We start from the raw sequence: 14,015 nt of genomic DNA, 5'->3' as shown, positions 1-14,015 counted from the left end.
GAAACTCCAAAAGTTGTAGATTAGCCTACACAATCCTCCAGCTCTGTGCCCATGTCAAGTACTCCAAACCTCTGCCTTCAACAAAATGTACAGTCCGGTTTGCCTGACTTAAATAAGGATAGCCCATCCCAGCCCATTTTAATTAATTATCCCAAGCGCACATTCGGAAAGACACTCAGATGTTTTAGTGCAAGCTGGTATCCGTCTCGACCATGGCTTGAATATTCTATTGTCCGTGATGCCAGCTTTTGCTTTGCCTGCCGCAAATCTAGTGTTTCCAATTCGGACCGCGAGGACATATCAGAGACCAAACACGGCTACACTGATTGGAAAAAAGCTCTAGAAAAATACGGTGGCGGCTTCCACAAACACGCGTCTAGTATCCCGCACGTCACAGCCATGTCTGCATGGCAAGAGTATCGGCTCCGGGCAGAGATGGGTGAAAGCATAGTTCAACTACTGGATCCAACCCAGATAGAAAAGAATAGATATTATGTGAAAAGCTTTGGGGAAGCCGTTCAGTTCCTTGCAGTCAATGAACTGGCTCTGCGTGGTTACAATCACGAAGGTGGGGAGGAGGGACTTTTCCTTAAGTTCTTTGATTACACAATCAAAAAAGATGCCAAACTTGCAGAAATTGTAAAATACATCCCAGACAACGCAAAATACACATCCAATGTAATTTAAAATGAAATAATTGAGGCTCTTGCCAAAATGGTGGTAAAAGATATCAGGACCAAATATGAAAAAGCAGACTCTCCTGGATTTTGCATTAAAAGTGATGGTACCAGGGATCGCTGTAACATTTAGAATTTGTCTGTAGTGATTAGATTTGTCCAGAACTCCATCCCTGAAGAACACCTGATTGGCTTAGTTCAACTGAATCATCTTGATGCTGAATATATTTGTAACCAAATTCTGTCACATCTCTCTGAGCTCGGTTACAGCCAAGACAATTTAGTGTGTCAGTGTTTTGATGGTGCTTCTGTCATGTCTGGGGCAAGGCGTGGTGTCCAGGCTTTGTTACAAAACAAAGTTGGTAAGTACATTCCATATGTACACTGCTACAACCACCAGCTCCATTTAGCAGTGATGCATGCAATGGAATCAGAACCTCTGGTAAGAAGTTCTTTGACTGGTCAAATTCATTGAACACATTTTGTCACAGACAGTATGTTTCACACACATACAATACACCCACAGACTTCTAGAAATATGATGGGCCAGTCATTATGATGTCACAAAGTCCATTGTCAACAATGAGGAAGCTATAAGGGGGCTTCTCTCAGAGGTAGCAGAGGCTGACACTGCCCATTTTGACATTTGCATAGAGGCATGTGGTCTTTTTACCCAATTAAAAAAGCAGAATTTCTTCAATGCAGGAAAATTCCTTCTTAATGTGCTTGGTGTGCTGAAACCAGCCAATGCAATTCTACAGGAACATGCAGTGGATTTGTGCAGTGCTGGGGAGGTGGTGACAGCTTCACTGGCCTCACTGAAAGAGATGAGATGCGACTCATTCTGGGAGGAGCATTTCTCTCGGTGTGAAAGTAGGCCTACTGATTCGCTCAAAAGGAAACAAAGTTAATTCACCGTGTGATGATAGTATTGTCGTGTCTACGCTTGGGCATGGTGATTCTGATGAACAAATTGCTCCTAATCAGACTTTTAAAAGGGCTATGTTCAGCATTCTTGATAGAGCTATTGTGGAAATGGAGACAAGATTCTATCAGAGAAATGTTGAATTATTGAGGGCCACATCGCTTCTCCTGCCAAAATCAGAATTATTTCTTGATCATTCTCTCCTGAAACCACTTCAGGCACTTGCAGGCACAGAGCAAAACAGCATGAGCTTGCAAAATGAAATTGATGTGGCAAAAGCAATGTTGATCAATAAACTGCTAGCTGATGCTAATCTCTCTGAAGCATGCAAATTCATTCAGCAGTACAAAGAGGCCTTCCCTATGTTGCATTCGCTATGTATATGTCACAGCACTCATCATTGGTGTGTCTTCAGCTGCATGTGAAAGCTCTTTCTCTACTTTGATCCGCATTCTCACTCCACTCTGCCAAACAATGCTGCATTCAAGGAAGAGAAATTCAGTCATTCATGAGAAAAACATCACAGAAAATCTAGACATTAATGAATTTATTTCAGAATTTGCCAAGAGTAACCACAGACTGGTCCTGTAGATCATATCCAGGTTAAACACTGGAAACTGATTTCCTATAGCCTCCCTAATGACTACAGTGAGCCAGGTTTCTGTTCTTTCTCTCATATGTTGTATACATTTGATGTTTATTGATATTTACCTTGTAGATATAGTTCTATATTTGTTCACAAAAAATTAATAATAAAAGTTACATTGCCTCTGTTAATTTTATTGAACAATAGGTTATGATTTATGCCACAATTTTTGCTTTTATATGTTGTATAAAACTATGTTGTTATTATTATTTGACCCCCCCCCTTACAAAAATGGGGATGGATGGATATTTTTTGCCCCCCCAGACAAGTCAAATGCCCACCCGTACATGATGTTCTGGTCACACCTCTGGCAAAAGGACTTAATCACTGATTGTTTTGTGCCCTTCTTGACGAAGTAAATGGTCAATATTCCGACCTTGTTTTGCACAGTAAAGTTTTTTGGTTATACAGAGGAGCAGTTATGAAGTGTTTCGTTTCATGCCTTGAACATATTAAAACCTTTTTAATTCAAAAGGAACATGAATATCCAGAGTTAAGTGAATGTTACAGAAATTTTACTTTGATGTTGATATGACAACACATTTAAACCACCTGATTCAGAAGCTACAAGATAACACTGCAAGTAGACTTCTGGAAGCCATCCTTCCTTTTGAACGACAACTAATTTTGTTTTCAGAAGACTTGAAAAGTGGAAATCTGTTTCATTTTGAAACTTTTAAAAAAAACATCTAGAAACTACTGGAAGTGTCATTGAAAACAAGTTCCTTCTGGCAGCTATTGCAAAAATGCATGATTCATTTACTGGTCGCTTCACAGATTTCAGAGATGAGAAGTCCACTCTTTTTCGTTTTTTTGACAAAACCACTTGTGACAGCTGTTAATTGAATACATTTTTTGCCGTTTCTAACAGTTGATAGAGCTCAGTTTGAACTACAACTGACAGACCTGAAAAGCAAAGATTTATGGTTTTCCAAAATGTACATCTTTACAAGTGGAACTTAAAAACCTAGAAAGAGAAAAGGCTACTTTAGCCATGATTCACAAATGGATGGAACTTTCCATCTGTGAAAAGGAGGACCAACTGTTTTTTGAATCATCGAATAGGCTTCCAGGCTATTCTGGTCAACTGAAAATAGTAGCATTTGGAATTTTGACAACTTTTGGGTCTACTGTACTTATTATTGTGATCAGATGTTCTCCATCATGAAGGGTATCAAAAGCAAGATAAAAAAAGTCAGCTTAATGATGTAAGCTTAGAATTCCATTTACAATTGAAGACTTCCAACTACTCACCAAACATGAAACAACTCTGTGCAGAAATGCAGTGTCAAAAGTCTCATAAAATTGTTTTTCTTTATTTTCTGTAGGTATTTGAAGTTTTGTTTTTGTGTTAGATGCATACATACCCATATTGCATAAAAAAATCATAACTCGCACCCCATCTACCCATTGCGGCTTCTTTGTAAATCTTGGATCGAATATTTAGGATAAAATGGCTCTTTGCTTTAAAAAGGTTGCCAACCCCTCCACTGTGTTTTACCACTATACACATCCTGTGATGCAAAACGCACATCTATGCTGATATGCCTGCTTGTTGAATTTCTTGTATTAGCTAAGAATGTAATCTGTAAAAAGGAACAAGCACAACTAAGCTCTTATCAAGGGAAAACTACATGTCTACAATATGGAATAATCAGCTTCCAGTTATGAAAGAAGTTCTGTTTTGTAAAGTCCATTCCAACTGTCCGTTTATAGGAAATATGACTGACCAGAGTTGATGTCAATTTTAGAGTTTGTTGAACAATCTGTTTATAAAATGGATGGATCAAGGTGAGATCACATCCTGCAAAGAATGCAGGCCTTGGTGACAACCTGCAATCATGGTACTAGAAAAATGAATCAATCAGATCAGTAGTGATCATTAAAGCCATTATTTATGCTATTCATCATTATTTATTTGTAATGATAGTAAACACTAAACTAATTTAAAAAAATATGAAACATAATCCAAAACGATCATTTTAAACATCCTTTAAAAAGCAAGTATCACACAATGAGTTACTAGCTGATGTGTAAACTGTCAGACTACAGAAAGTTAAAAATTGCAAGAGGAACAGCACACAGTCCTTGCCAACAGAAGTGGTCAAACATTTTGTATTGTTAAAACAATAAAGAGTATAGATAGTACTAGATAGATAGCACTTTATCTGTCCCAAAAAGGAAATGTAGTACAATATGGTAAATACAGTCAAGCAACTTCACCAACAGTCCACAACAAAAATAATAATAAAGTAAAAAGGAACCCACCCTTAGTCTAATAGTGCCCTTAGAGAATGATGCCATAAGCTGACTTAAATTGTCTCCTGCCTAAGGCAGGCTGTCTTATTTGTTAAATGCCTTCCTGCCCATAACCATGACTTCATTTGAGGAAGTGGATGCATTTCTTTCACAGAGATCCAATACTTTTGATAAAATAAATTCACTTGCATATTCCACATGAAGTGCATTTATTTATTATTTTATTCATGGTGCTAAATGCTCCCTGACATTCAGATGTTCAAATGGGAATAGGAGCAATATACTGAAAAATTGGAATTCGTATACTGGCATTAATGTACTCTCATAAAAGATAAAGCAGAGTTGAAGTGCTTTTCCCAGGTGCAGTTATTCTTGTTCAAAATGATTTATATTCTGCATAAGGTTTATTAGTTGGTTGTCAGGGGTTTAGGTGACATTTTCATGACCGGCCATTTGTTTGCACACTTTCTACATTTGTAATGTAGAAGGTCTAAGGCTGCTAAAAAGCTGAGTTCTGTTTACTACTGTCTTTTCAGTAACTGCATAGATCAGTGCTTTTAAATTTCATATCTTGAGTATTCTCCTGGAATAATTTTTATGGATTCAAGAACTTCTGTGGTTCTTTTGATTACAATGTTAGAATCGGGTAGTCACCTTACACTTTTGTAACTACAGTGATGGCTGATTTAATTCAGTGAGTGCATCATTCATGAATTGATCAAACATTGTATAGTTGTTAAAATATTGTATAGTTCTTTGTACTTTACTCTTTCATTTGAGCCTTATGTTACTGTATATAATTTATTTATAGTTTTTGAAGATCTCAAATTAGGTAATATCCATTTTATTATGAAATATATTGCCTTTCAGCAGTCCTGTCTCGATTTTTCTCTTCAATCTGTACACATCAGACTATAAATATAACACCAGCTCATGTCACTTGCAGAATTTCTCAGATGATTCTGCACTTTTGGGTGTTTTGATAAAGAGATGAGACAGAGTATAGGAAACATTTGTTTCTTTGTGCAGAATTGTATGCATCTTAACATCAGCAAACCAAGGAAATGGTTATTGACTTTTGCTGTTCCAAAGAGTCTCTGTGTCCAGTCACTATTCAAGGAGTGAATGTAGAAATGGTACACTCCCACAGGTACCTGGGGGTACACATTAATGACAGGTTGGATTGGTCTTAGAACACAGAGGAACTATTTAAAATGGAGCAAAGCAGGCTTTTTATCCTTAGGAGACCGCGTTCCTTTAATGTGAAAAGTGACATCCTTCACATTCTCTATAATTCTGTGATGGCCAATGTGAATTTGTACACTATGGTGTGCTGGATCAGTAACATCACTTCAAGAGAGGCCCACTGAATCAACAAGCTAATTAAAAGGGAAAGTTCAGTTATATGGTTCACTGTGGACCCCCTGGAGGTAGTAGAGAATCATCTATATGCTACACCAATCCCTCTCCCACTTGGACAGAGGCAGTGGTGCTAAGAATTCTGTTTCTGGACTTCTCTAGCGCCTTCAACACCATCCAACCTCTGCTCCTTAGGGACAAGCTGACAGAGATGGGAGTAGATTCATACCTGGTGGCATGGATCGTAGACTATCTTACAGACAGACCTCAGTATGTGTGTCTTGGGAACTGCAGGTCTGACATTGTGGTCAGCAACACAGGAGCACTACAGGGGACTGTACTTTCTCCGGTCCTGTTCAGCCTACATACAGTGCATCCAGAAAGTATTCACAGCGCATCACTTTTTCCACGTTTTGTTACAGCCTTATTCCAAAATGGATTAAATTCATTTTTTTCCTCAGAATTCTACACACAACACCCCATAATGACAACGTGAAAAAAGTTTACTTTTTTGCAAATTTATTAAAAATAAAAAAACTAAGAAATCACATGTACTGTACATAAGTATTCACAGCCTTTGCTCAATACTTTGTCGATGCACCTTTGGCAGGAATTACAGCCTCGTCTTTTTGAATATGCTGCCACCACCATGCTTCACTGTACGGATGGTATTTGCCTGGTGATGAGCGGTGCCTGGTTTCCTCCAAACGTGACGCCTGGCATTTACACCAAAGAGTTCAATATTTTGTCTCATCAGACAAGAGAATTTAGTTTCTCATGGTCTGAGAGTCCCTCAGGTGCCTTTTGGCAAACTGCAGGTGGGCTGCCATGTGCCTTTTACTAAGGAGTGGCTTCCGTCTGGCCAGTCTACCATAAAGGACTGATTGATGGATTGCTGCAGAGATGGTTGTCCTTCTGGAAGGTTCTCCTCTCTCCACAGAGTACCTCTAGAGCTCTGACAGACTGACCATCGGGTTCTTGGTCACCTCCCTGACTAAGGCCCTTCTCCCCCGATCGCTCAGTTTAAATGGCCGGCCAGCTCTAGGAAGAGTCCTGGTGGGTTTGAATTTCTTCCACTTACGGATGATGGAGGCCACTGTGCTCATTGGGACCTTCAAAGCAGCACAAATAGTTCTGTAACCTTCCCCAGATTTGTGACCCGAGACAATCCTGTCTCGGAGGTCTACAGACAATTCCTTTGACTTCATGCTTGGTTTGTGCTCTGACATGAAGTGTCAACTGTGGGACCTTATATAGACAGGTGTGTGCCTTTCCAAATCATGTCCAATCAAATGAATTTACCACAGGTGGACTCCAATTAAGCTGCAGAAACATCTTAAGGATGATCAGGAGAAACAGGATGGACCTGAGCTCAATTTTGTGCTTCATGGCAAAGGCTGTGAATACTTATGTACATGTGCTTTCTCAATGTTTTTATTTTTAATACATTTGCAAAAGCCTCAAGTAAACTTTTTTCACGTTTTGTTTCACGTATGGGGTGTTGTGTGTAGAACTCTGAGGAATAAAATGAATTTAATCCATTTTGGAATAAGGCTGTAACATAGCAAAATGTGGAAAAAGTAATGCGCTGTGAATACTTTCCGGATGCACTGTATCTATCTATCTAGAGAAGGAGAGAATTAAAGCAAAACAAAACTGAATGCCTTTATGAAAAATGCTTTACATCCTCTCTCTGACACTGACGACTTTCAGCTAACATATTATTCAGTGCAAGTGTGTCAAGAAAGCCTTCTGGAGCTCCTTTATACCAACAGCAATATGTCTGCATAATGACTCACTGGGACTGTGACTGCCAAGTCAGAACTTATATTTCTTTTGAATTTTCTTGATTTATAGTCATGTACAGTGTGTGTTTAGACCAAAGTATATGTGTATATTTATTTACCTATCTGCCTATTTATGTATTTATTTACTTATAGAGCTTCTGTAAAACATCACATTTCTCCACATTGGGGACAAATGACACTCTATCTGTCTACCTATCTATCTGAATCTTTGATATAATAAGGAAGCACACTATTAGCGTCTCTTTCTGATTCATTGGTGACATTGTTTATAGTGAATACAACTCATTAAAAAATATTTAAAAAATGCTCACTTTCTAAACATTTTTCCCACCCAAATGCCGAATCAACTCTAGCATCATAGACAGCGTTAGAATTACTTGTGCACCCCATGATCCTGCTGGAGAAATGTCTGATTCAAACCACCTCCCTTTTACTTATGCGACACCTGAAAAAGCCTAATGTGTTTTTTAAGTTATCTTTTCTCCCTCCTGATATTTACCAATTGCAGTTAGTGTGCTGAAAGAGGGGCCTCCTGGCATTTTACTACTATAGTTTAACAGAGTCGTCAGGGTTGGTGCCATATATTTGCCAGCACAGTGTTCTTGCCCTTTCTGGCTCAAATAAAGCAGCACATAATGTCATAGACACTGCAAGCATATTTTTATTTCACACTGCAGCACAGTGTAAATGAGGGTGGTCCATATGATAACCTATCAATACAATACATCACGTATCAATAAGGCTTTTTGAAATACAGCATAATAACAAATAAATGCTTTACATTGTGTTATGTGTTGCTTTTTATAAAATATAAAGACAATGGTTTTACCTTAAAGTAGTGAAAAAAGTAACTGATTAATACTTTAACAACTTTACTAATAGACACAAAATAAATACTAACTTGTTATAATTTAGATTTGTGCTAGGGATATCAGCAATTAATGTTTGTTCAGCTACATGTCAGATTATTTCACTTCTGGGAGCAGAATAGATGCCTTCAGAGAAAAAGAGGGGTCTATACATATATTTGATTGTGCAATTTCTCATTGCTGACTGTTGGGTGCTGTGAATACAAAACCAGCACATCTACAATGGTCTATCCCATGCAAAGCAGGCGTGCTACTTGCGAGTTCAAACCTACCATATCAGCAGCAGTAGCAAGCCAAAACCACAAAGAGGGTCTGTACAGTTACAAAAGTACACCTTTTACCAATGAACATGGCAGTGTAGAACCTTTACAGTTAATCAACTTATTTTGAGATGCTTCACAAAGAGGATACAAAAGCTAAATACTCCATTATCCAAAATAAATAAACTTGCACTTACAATAACCTTTTGCCTGTGGTGACAACTAATAGTTGTACAACAATAACATGTCACTATATGCTAAAGAATAAGATGTGAAAATAGTTTTATTACAGGCACAAAATGATAGCCTTGGTTGAAAAACCTAGGGAAAGTGGTTGTGTGTTAATGATAATCATCATTGTCTACTAATATACCTGCTCCAGAAAGTTGCAGACTCATAGATTTAAATGGACTGCAGCCTAATCATTTTGAGGAGATATCTGAGCATTCCCGGAACATCAGTGCTGTCAGAGGTGGTGTTCACTTGCTGGCCTAACTTAACAGGCTGTGCATATGGCTGACACCTAAGCATCAGTTGATCTTCTCCTGTTTCTAAAGAGACAGTTTGGTATGTGTTTTTATCTAATGTGAAAATGAATTGTTACACGCAAACCTTTTCTTTGATATTCATCCCTGTATTGTTTTCTGTTTTATTAATCAGGGTGTCACTTTTAATATTTAACAGTTACTAAGAGATCAAAGAGGTTTGATTATCAGTTATGAAATGGCTTCTTTAGCTTTTCTATTTTGTACATTTTATCAATAGAACAATTATAAACTAACATTTTTTTTTAATTCAATGAATTTACCTAATGGCTGCTATATGCAGGTACATTTCACATTGTTTATACTAGCTTAAAAGCATAATCATAAATGTATGCTGTATGTATGATAAAAAGAAGTGAGCTGCAAATACCATGATAGCATAACATTCTGAAACATACATGATGCAATGTCAGTCTGCTATTTGCATACCTTTTGGATTGGAGGAAAACTGGTGTGCCCAGGGATAAATGAGCACAGACACAAAGAGAAAATGAAAATATTAAGTATACTTTTCTGAGGTATCTGTAAACCATTGATAAAATAAGTAGGCTAATAATGCAATTCTTTACAGTACTGTATTGTCTGGTGGTTATTAGGACAACAGAAGTATGTGTGACCCTTATGTCTTTGTGTTACTCAGATTTTTTTCAGACGGCAATTATGGCTAAATGGTGAAACTAAAAGGCTTTGTGTAAGGACAACTGAAAAAGAATACATTAAACAAAGCAGTTCTAAACATACTAATGCCATAAGAATATCTTTTTGTACCTGCAGATTAATGAAAGCAGAAGATACAATCCTGTATGTACAGTAATTCCTTCTCATCTTTTAAATAGAACTTGCTTGGTAGGCCATTTTGCAAATGGTCATTTATGGGGACCAAACATTAACTGTTCCTTGGGATAGTTTGAAAGGCTTACTTTTAAAACAAACACCAAAGCCAGGTTCACCAGTCACAAAAACACCAATTGGGCAAACTCATTTTTACAAAACTAGGGTTAAAGACCGCAAAACAATACAGATAATAAAAAGGAAACTAAACAGTAAAAAGCGTAACAGCAAAGGTAAATAAATAATAGAACTAAATAACTACCAGCTTGAATTCATAAGAGGAAGATCCTGCCAAATCAATGTTAATGTTTTTGAAAATAAAAAATACAGTATTAGAAAATTTCCTGTGGTATGTGGTGATTTATTAGACTGAATACAGTTTTGGTCTAAGGTGTAATTTGGAAACTAGAGGTTATTGGCAGCATGTGAAACTCAATTTTATGTTGGTTAATAGATTCAAGATAAAGAAGCAACATTTGAAAAGGATTTAAGGGTTAAGTAAGGGTTAAGGCACAACCTCCCCATCATCTAGCTAAGGTGTATAAGGAATTATAAAGGCAAGTAATGGTTATGTTGTAAAGGTAGTTATATTAAAAAAATATATATATACTGTATATATATAATTCAAGGGATATTATACTCGCTTGCTTGTGAGACCCCTTCTGTGTACTCCTGTGGTCACCATACAAGAATAGCATCTCTAGGAACTTTAGAGGCGAAAAACTATGTGTACCCCTAGACTAGAAAACATTCCCTACTCTGACAGGCTGAGGGAGTTAAACCTCGTTAGTCTTAAGCTGTATGGGAACTTAATCTATCCATCCATTTTCTAACCCGCTGAATCCGAATAGGGTCACGGGGGTCCGCTGGAGCCAATCCCAGCCAACACAGGGCACAAGGCAGGAACCAATCCTGGGCAGGGTGCCAACCCAATCGGCAATCCACCTAACCTGCATGTCTTTGGATTGTGGGAGGAAACCCACGCAGACACGGGGAGAACATGCAAACTCCACGCAGGGAGGACCCGGAAGCGAACCCGGTCTCCTAACTCTGGCAGCAGCGCTACCACTGCGCCACCGTGCCGCCCCGGAACTTAATCTATTCCTTCAAAATTCTCAAAGGCATCAAACGAGGCAGCAAAATTATGTAAGTTAATAGTGTATCACAAACTAGGTAGAAATGATGTGGAAGAATGGCTTCTTTGCAGAAAGAATTGTGAAAATTGGGAAGACACCAGTGTGTCATATCATTAAAATTGAACTCATGGGCAACCTTTAAAAAGTTGTTGAATAAAATTTTTGGATGATATTTTGGGACAATTTAGCTGTCAGCTTGATGGACCAAATAGTAAGTGTGCAAACAAGAGAATACTGTCTTATTACATAAAACCATTTGGGGAGGAAAAAGTCACTAGCGCATTTCAGTAAATAATTTTCCTGTGTTGTTTTAACAGACTCTTTAATTAAATACCAATACCAAAAACATATTTCAGAACTATTAACTTTCCTACTATAAACACTTTTATTACATAGTCTTAGAATCAGTCTTTTTTTTTTTTTACTCATTTTTAGGAAAGTCTTCGTTTAAACTCAGTTCTTTTTTTGACCTAATGCTTAGGCTTTGGTTTTATGTGATGCTGTATTAAAATAACAAAGTTCAGGAAAAGGATGGAGCTTGAAAACACTTAGCACAGTCAAACAATGATTCGTGCTGTTGCCCCAAGTTTTATGCAGTCTTTGTCAAACTTGAACCTTTTGCCTTGTCCATGTGTGTTTTCACCACGTTGCAAAGACATGCATGGTAGATTAATAGCCCATCTAATAATTGCCTGATGTTTAAATCCAGACAGGGTACTGCCGCCTGCCACATGCAGTACGCATAGGCGGTTGCTCCCAATTGTTTATGGACAACCATTTTTTAGTCTGTGTAATCCCTTTGCAGGTCTTGGGATGCCAGCTAGATGGCAGCAGGTGTACTGTAGTAACATGTCATAGATCAGGGGTGGGCAGCGTCGGTCCTGAAGGGCCGCAGTGGCTGCAGTTTTTTGTTCCAACTCAGTTTCTTAATGAGAAGTCGGTTATTGCTGATGAAGCACTTATTGCACAAGTGAGATTTTGAGGCCTCATTTTAGTGGTCTCACTTGTTTAATTTCCCCACCCTTACTTGCTTATTTCAGTGTTAAACAGCTGCATTCATGGATTTTAATGGCTCCTTATTGGCCATATGTTGCAAATAACAAAGGAGCCAGCAGTTCTCCATCTGACTTGTTTCCATTTACACCTGTGGGGATTCATCTTGCACTGCATCTGGTTTAATAAAACAGTTAATATTACAGACTGACATTCATCCATTTTAGGTTTCAAATCATTTGGATGATATCCATGGAATGGAAAAACTCTACAATACACAAACCTAACATTGCAAACTAATAAAGCCATAAGATTAGGTCTGAAATTGGCAAGGATTGGTTTTTAATTAAGCAGTTGGGTTGGAAAGAAAACCTGCAGCCACTGCGGCCCTCCAGGACTGACATTGCCCACCCCTGCCATAGATGGAACTTTTAGTTTTCTGCATTCCAGACATGCTGACACTGAGAATGAAGCACATACTGACTAAAGAGTTTAATTTAGCGTTGGAGTGTTGTAGAAAACTGGCCTCCCTGTAAAGGCACACACTAGCATAAACAGAATCTCCTGACTCCAAGCAGCAGGCTAATCCACAAGAGAAGTGGTACACAGTTTTCTACAATGCTATCTATTTTTCATATACAGAGTAATTTGGGCTATGGATCACATAGTTTTTGCATGCAGTATGAGCCGGGATTGTATTTCCTCTTTACATTTTAAAAGAAAACATCAAATATAGTATGGAGAGAGTACTGCTGAAGCCTAAAACTAAATGTCTCTCTGGATATTTTGTGAAGTTAAACAGCACAAGTGTATTTTGTGTCACTGTTTTATTAACCAGCCTTGGGATTCACAGTATCCATTTGTTTAATTGTAATATTTGATTTTTTTTCCGTATGTTTGTTCAAGTCCTGTTTGGAAAAAGTAGAATTTTATTGTAGGTGTGCAAGACCTTTTAGGAGTACAGTAATCCCTCCTCGATCGTGGGAGTTGCGTTCCAGACCCCCCCGCGATAGGTGAAAATCCGTGAAGTAGAAACCATATGTTTGTATGGTTATTTTTATATATTTTAAGCCCTTATAAACTCTCACGCACTGTTTATAAATATTCCCTGCACAGTTACACAGCATAATCACTTTGTATTCTCTTAGATATTAGGTAAGATTAATTGAAATTATGTATGTAAACACACTGTTTATATACAGTAAAACCTAAATATTATTTTAAAGATATTGAGTGTCTCCGATATCACATATGTTACAGCCATTACGATAGACAGGCCACTAGCAATAAATATGTACAATGCAAGAAAAATTGTATACAGGAAATGTGTGTACAGTGACACTAAACGTACGTACATGTACTAAGTACTGTAAGTAGAAAATTAATTATGGTTACTCACCAACAATGACACAATGACTTGTCCGATAACAATGAGTTTAGTTTTACTGCACAACAAAGGAGAGCGTTACAGCCCTGCCGTTGTTCTTCTTCTGGCAGTCTTCAATCCAAATCCCTAAAGCAGATTCCATCCAGATTACTGTCTTATTACATCCACTTACAACTTGTTTTGCTCCCTGGTTAAAGGACACTGTGGCCGTAGATCTTATATTCCTTTCCTACTTTTTAAATAAAAGAATCGTTGCCTCATTGATGCTGTAATGGCGTCCTACAGCGGTGTAGCTTTTCCCTTCCTTCAACATATCCAAA

General features: G+C 37.9%; 1 protein-coding gene across 6 annotated transcripts in view; it reads left to right on the top strand.

The window, feature by feature from the left end:
- LOC120533821 (protein mono-ADP-ribosyltransferase PARP12-like) overlaps positions 1-14,015 on the top strand; it is a 71,622-nt gene that overhangs the window by 7,052 nt on the left and 50,555 nt on the right. The gene's annotated exons all lie outside the window — the stretch shown is intronic.

Source organism: Polypterus senegalus, chromosome 8 (genome assembly GCF_016835505.1).
Source record: "Polypterus senegalus isolate Bchr_013 chromosome 8, ASM1683550v1, whole genome shotgun sequence".
In the NCBI taxonomy this organism is placed as follows: Eukaryota; Metazoa; Chordata; class Cladistia; order Polypteriformes; family Polypteridae; genus Polypterus; species Polypterus senegalus.
This window is presented reverse-complemented; position numbering and strand designations above follow the sequence as displayed.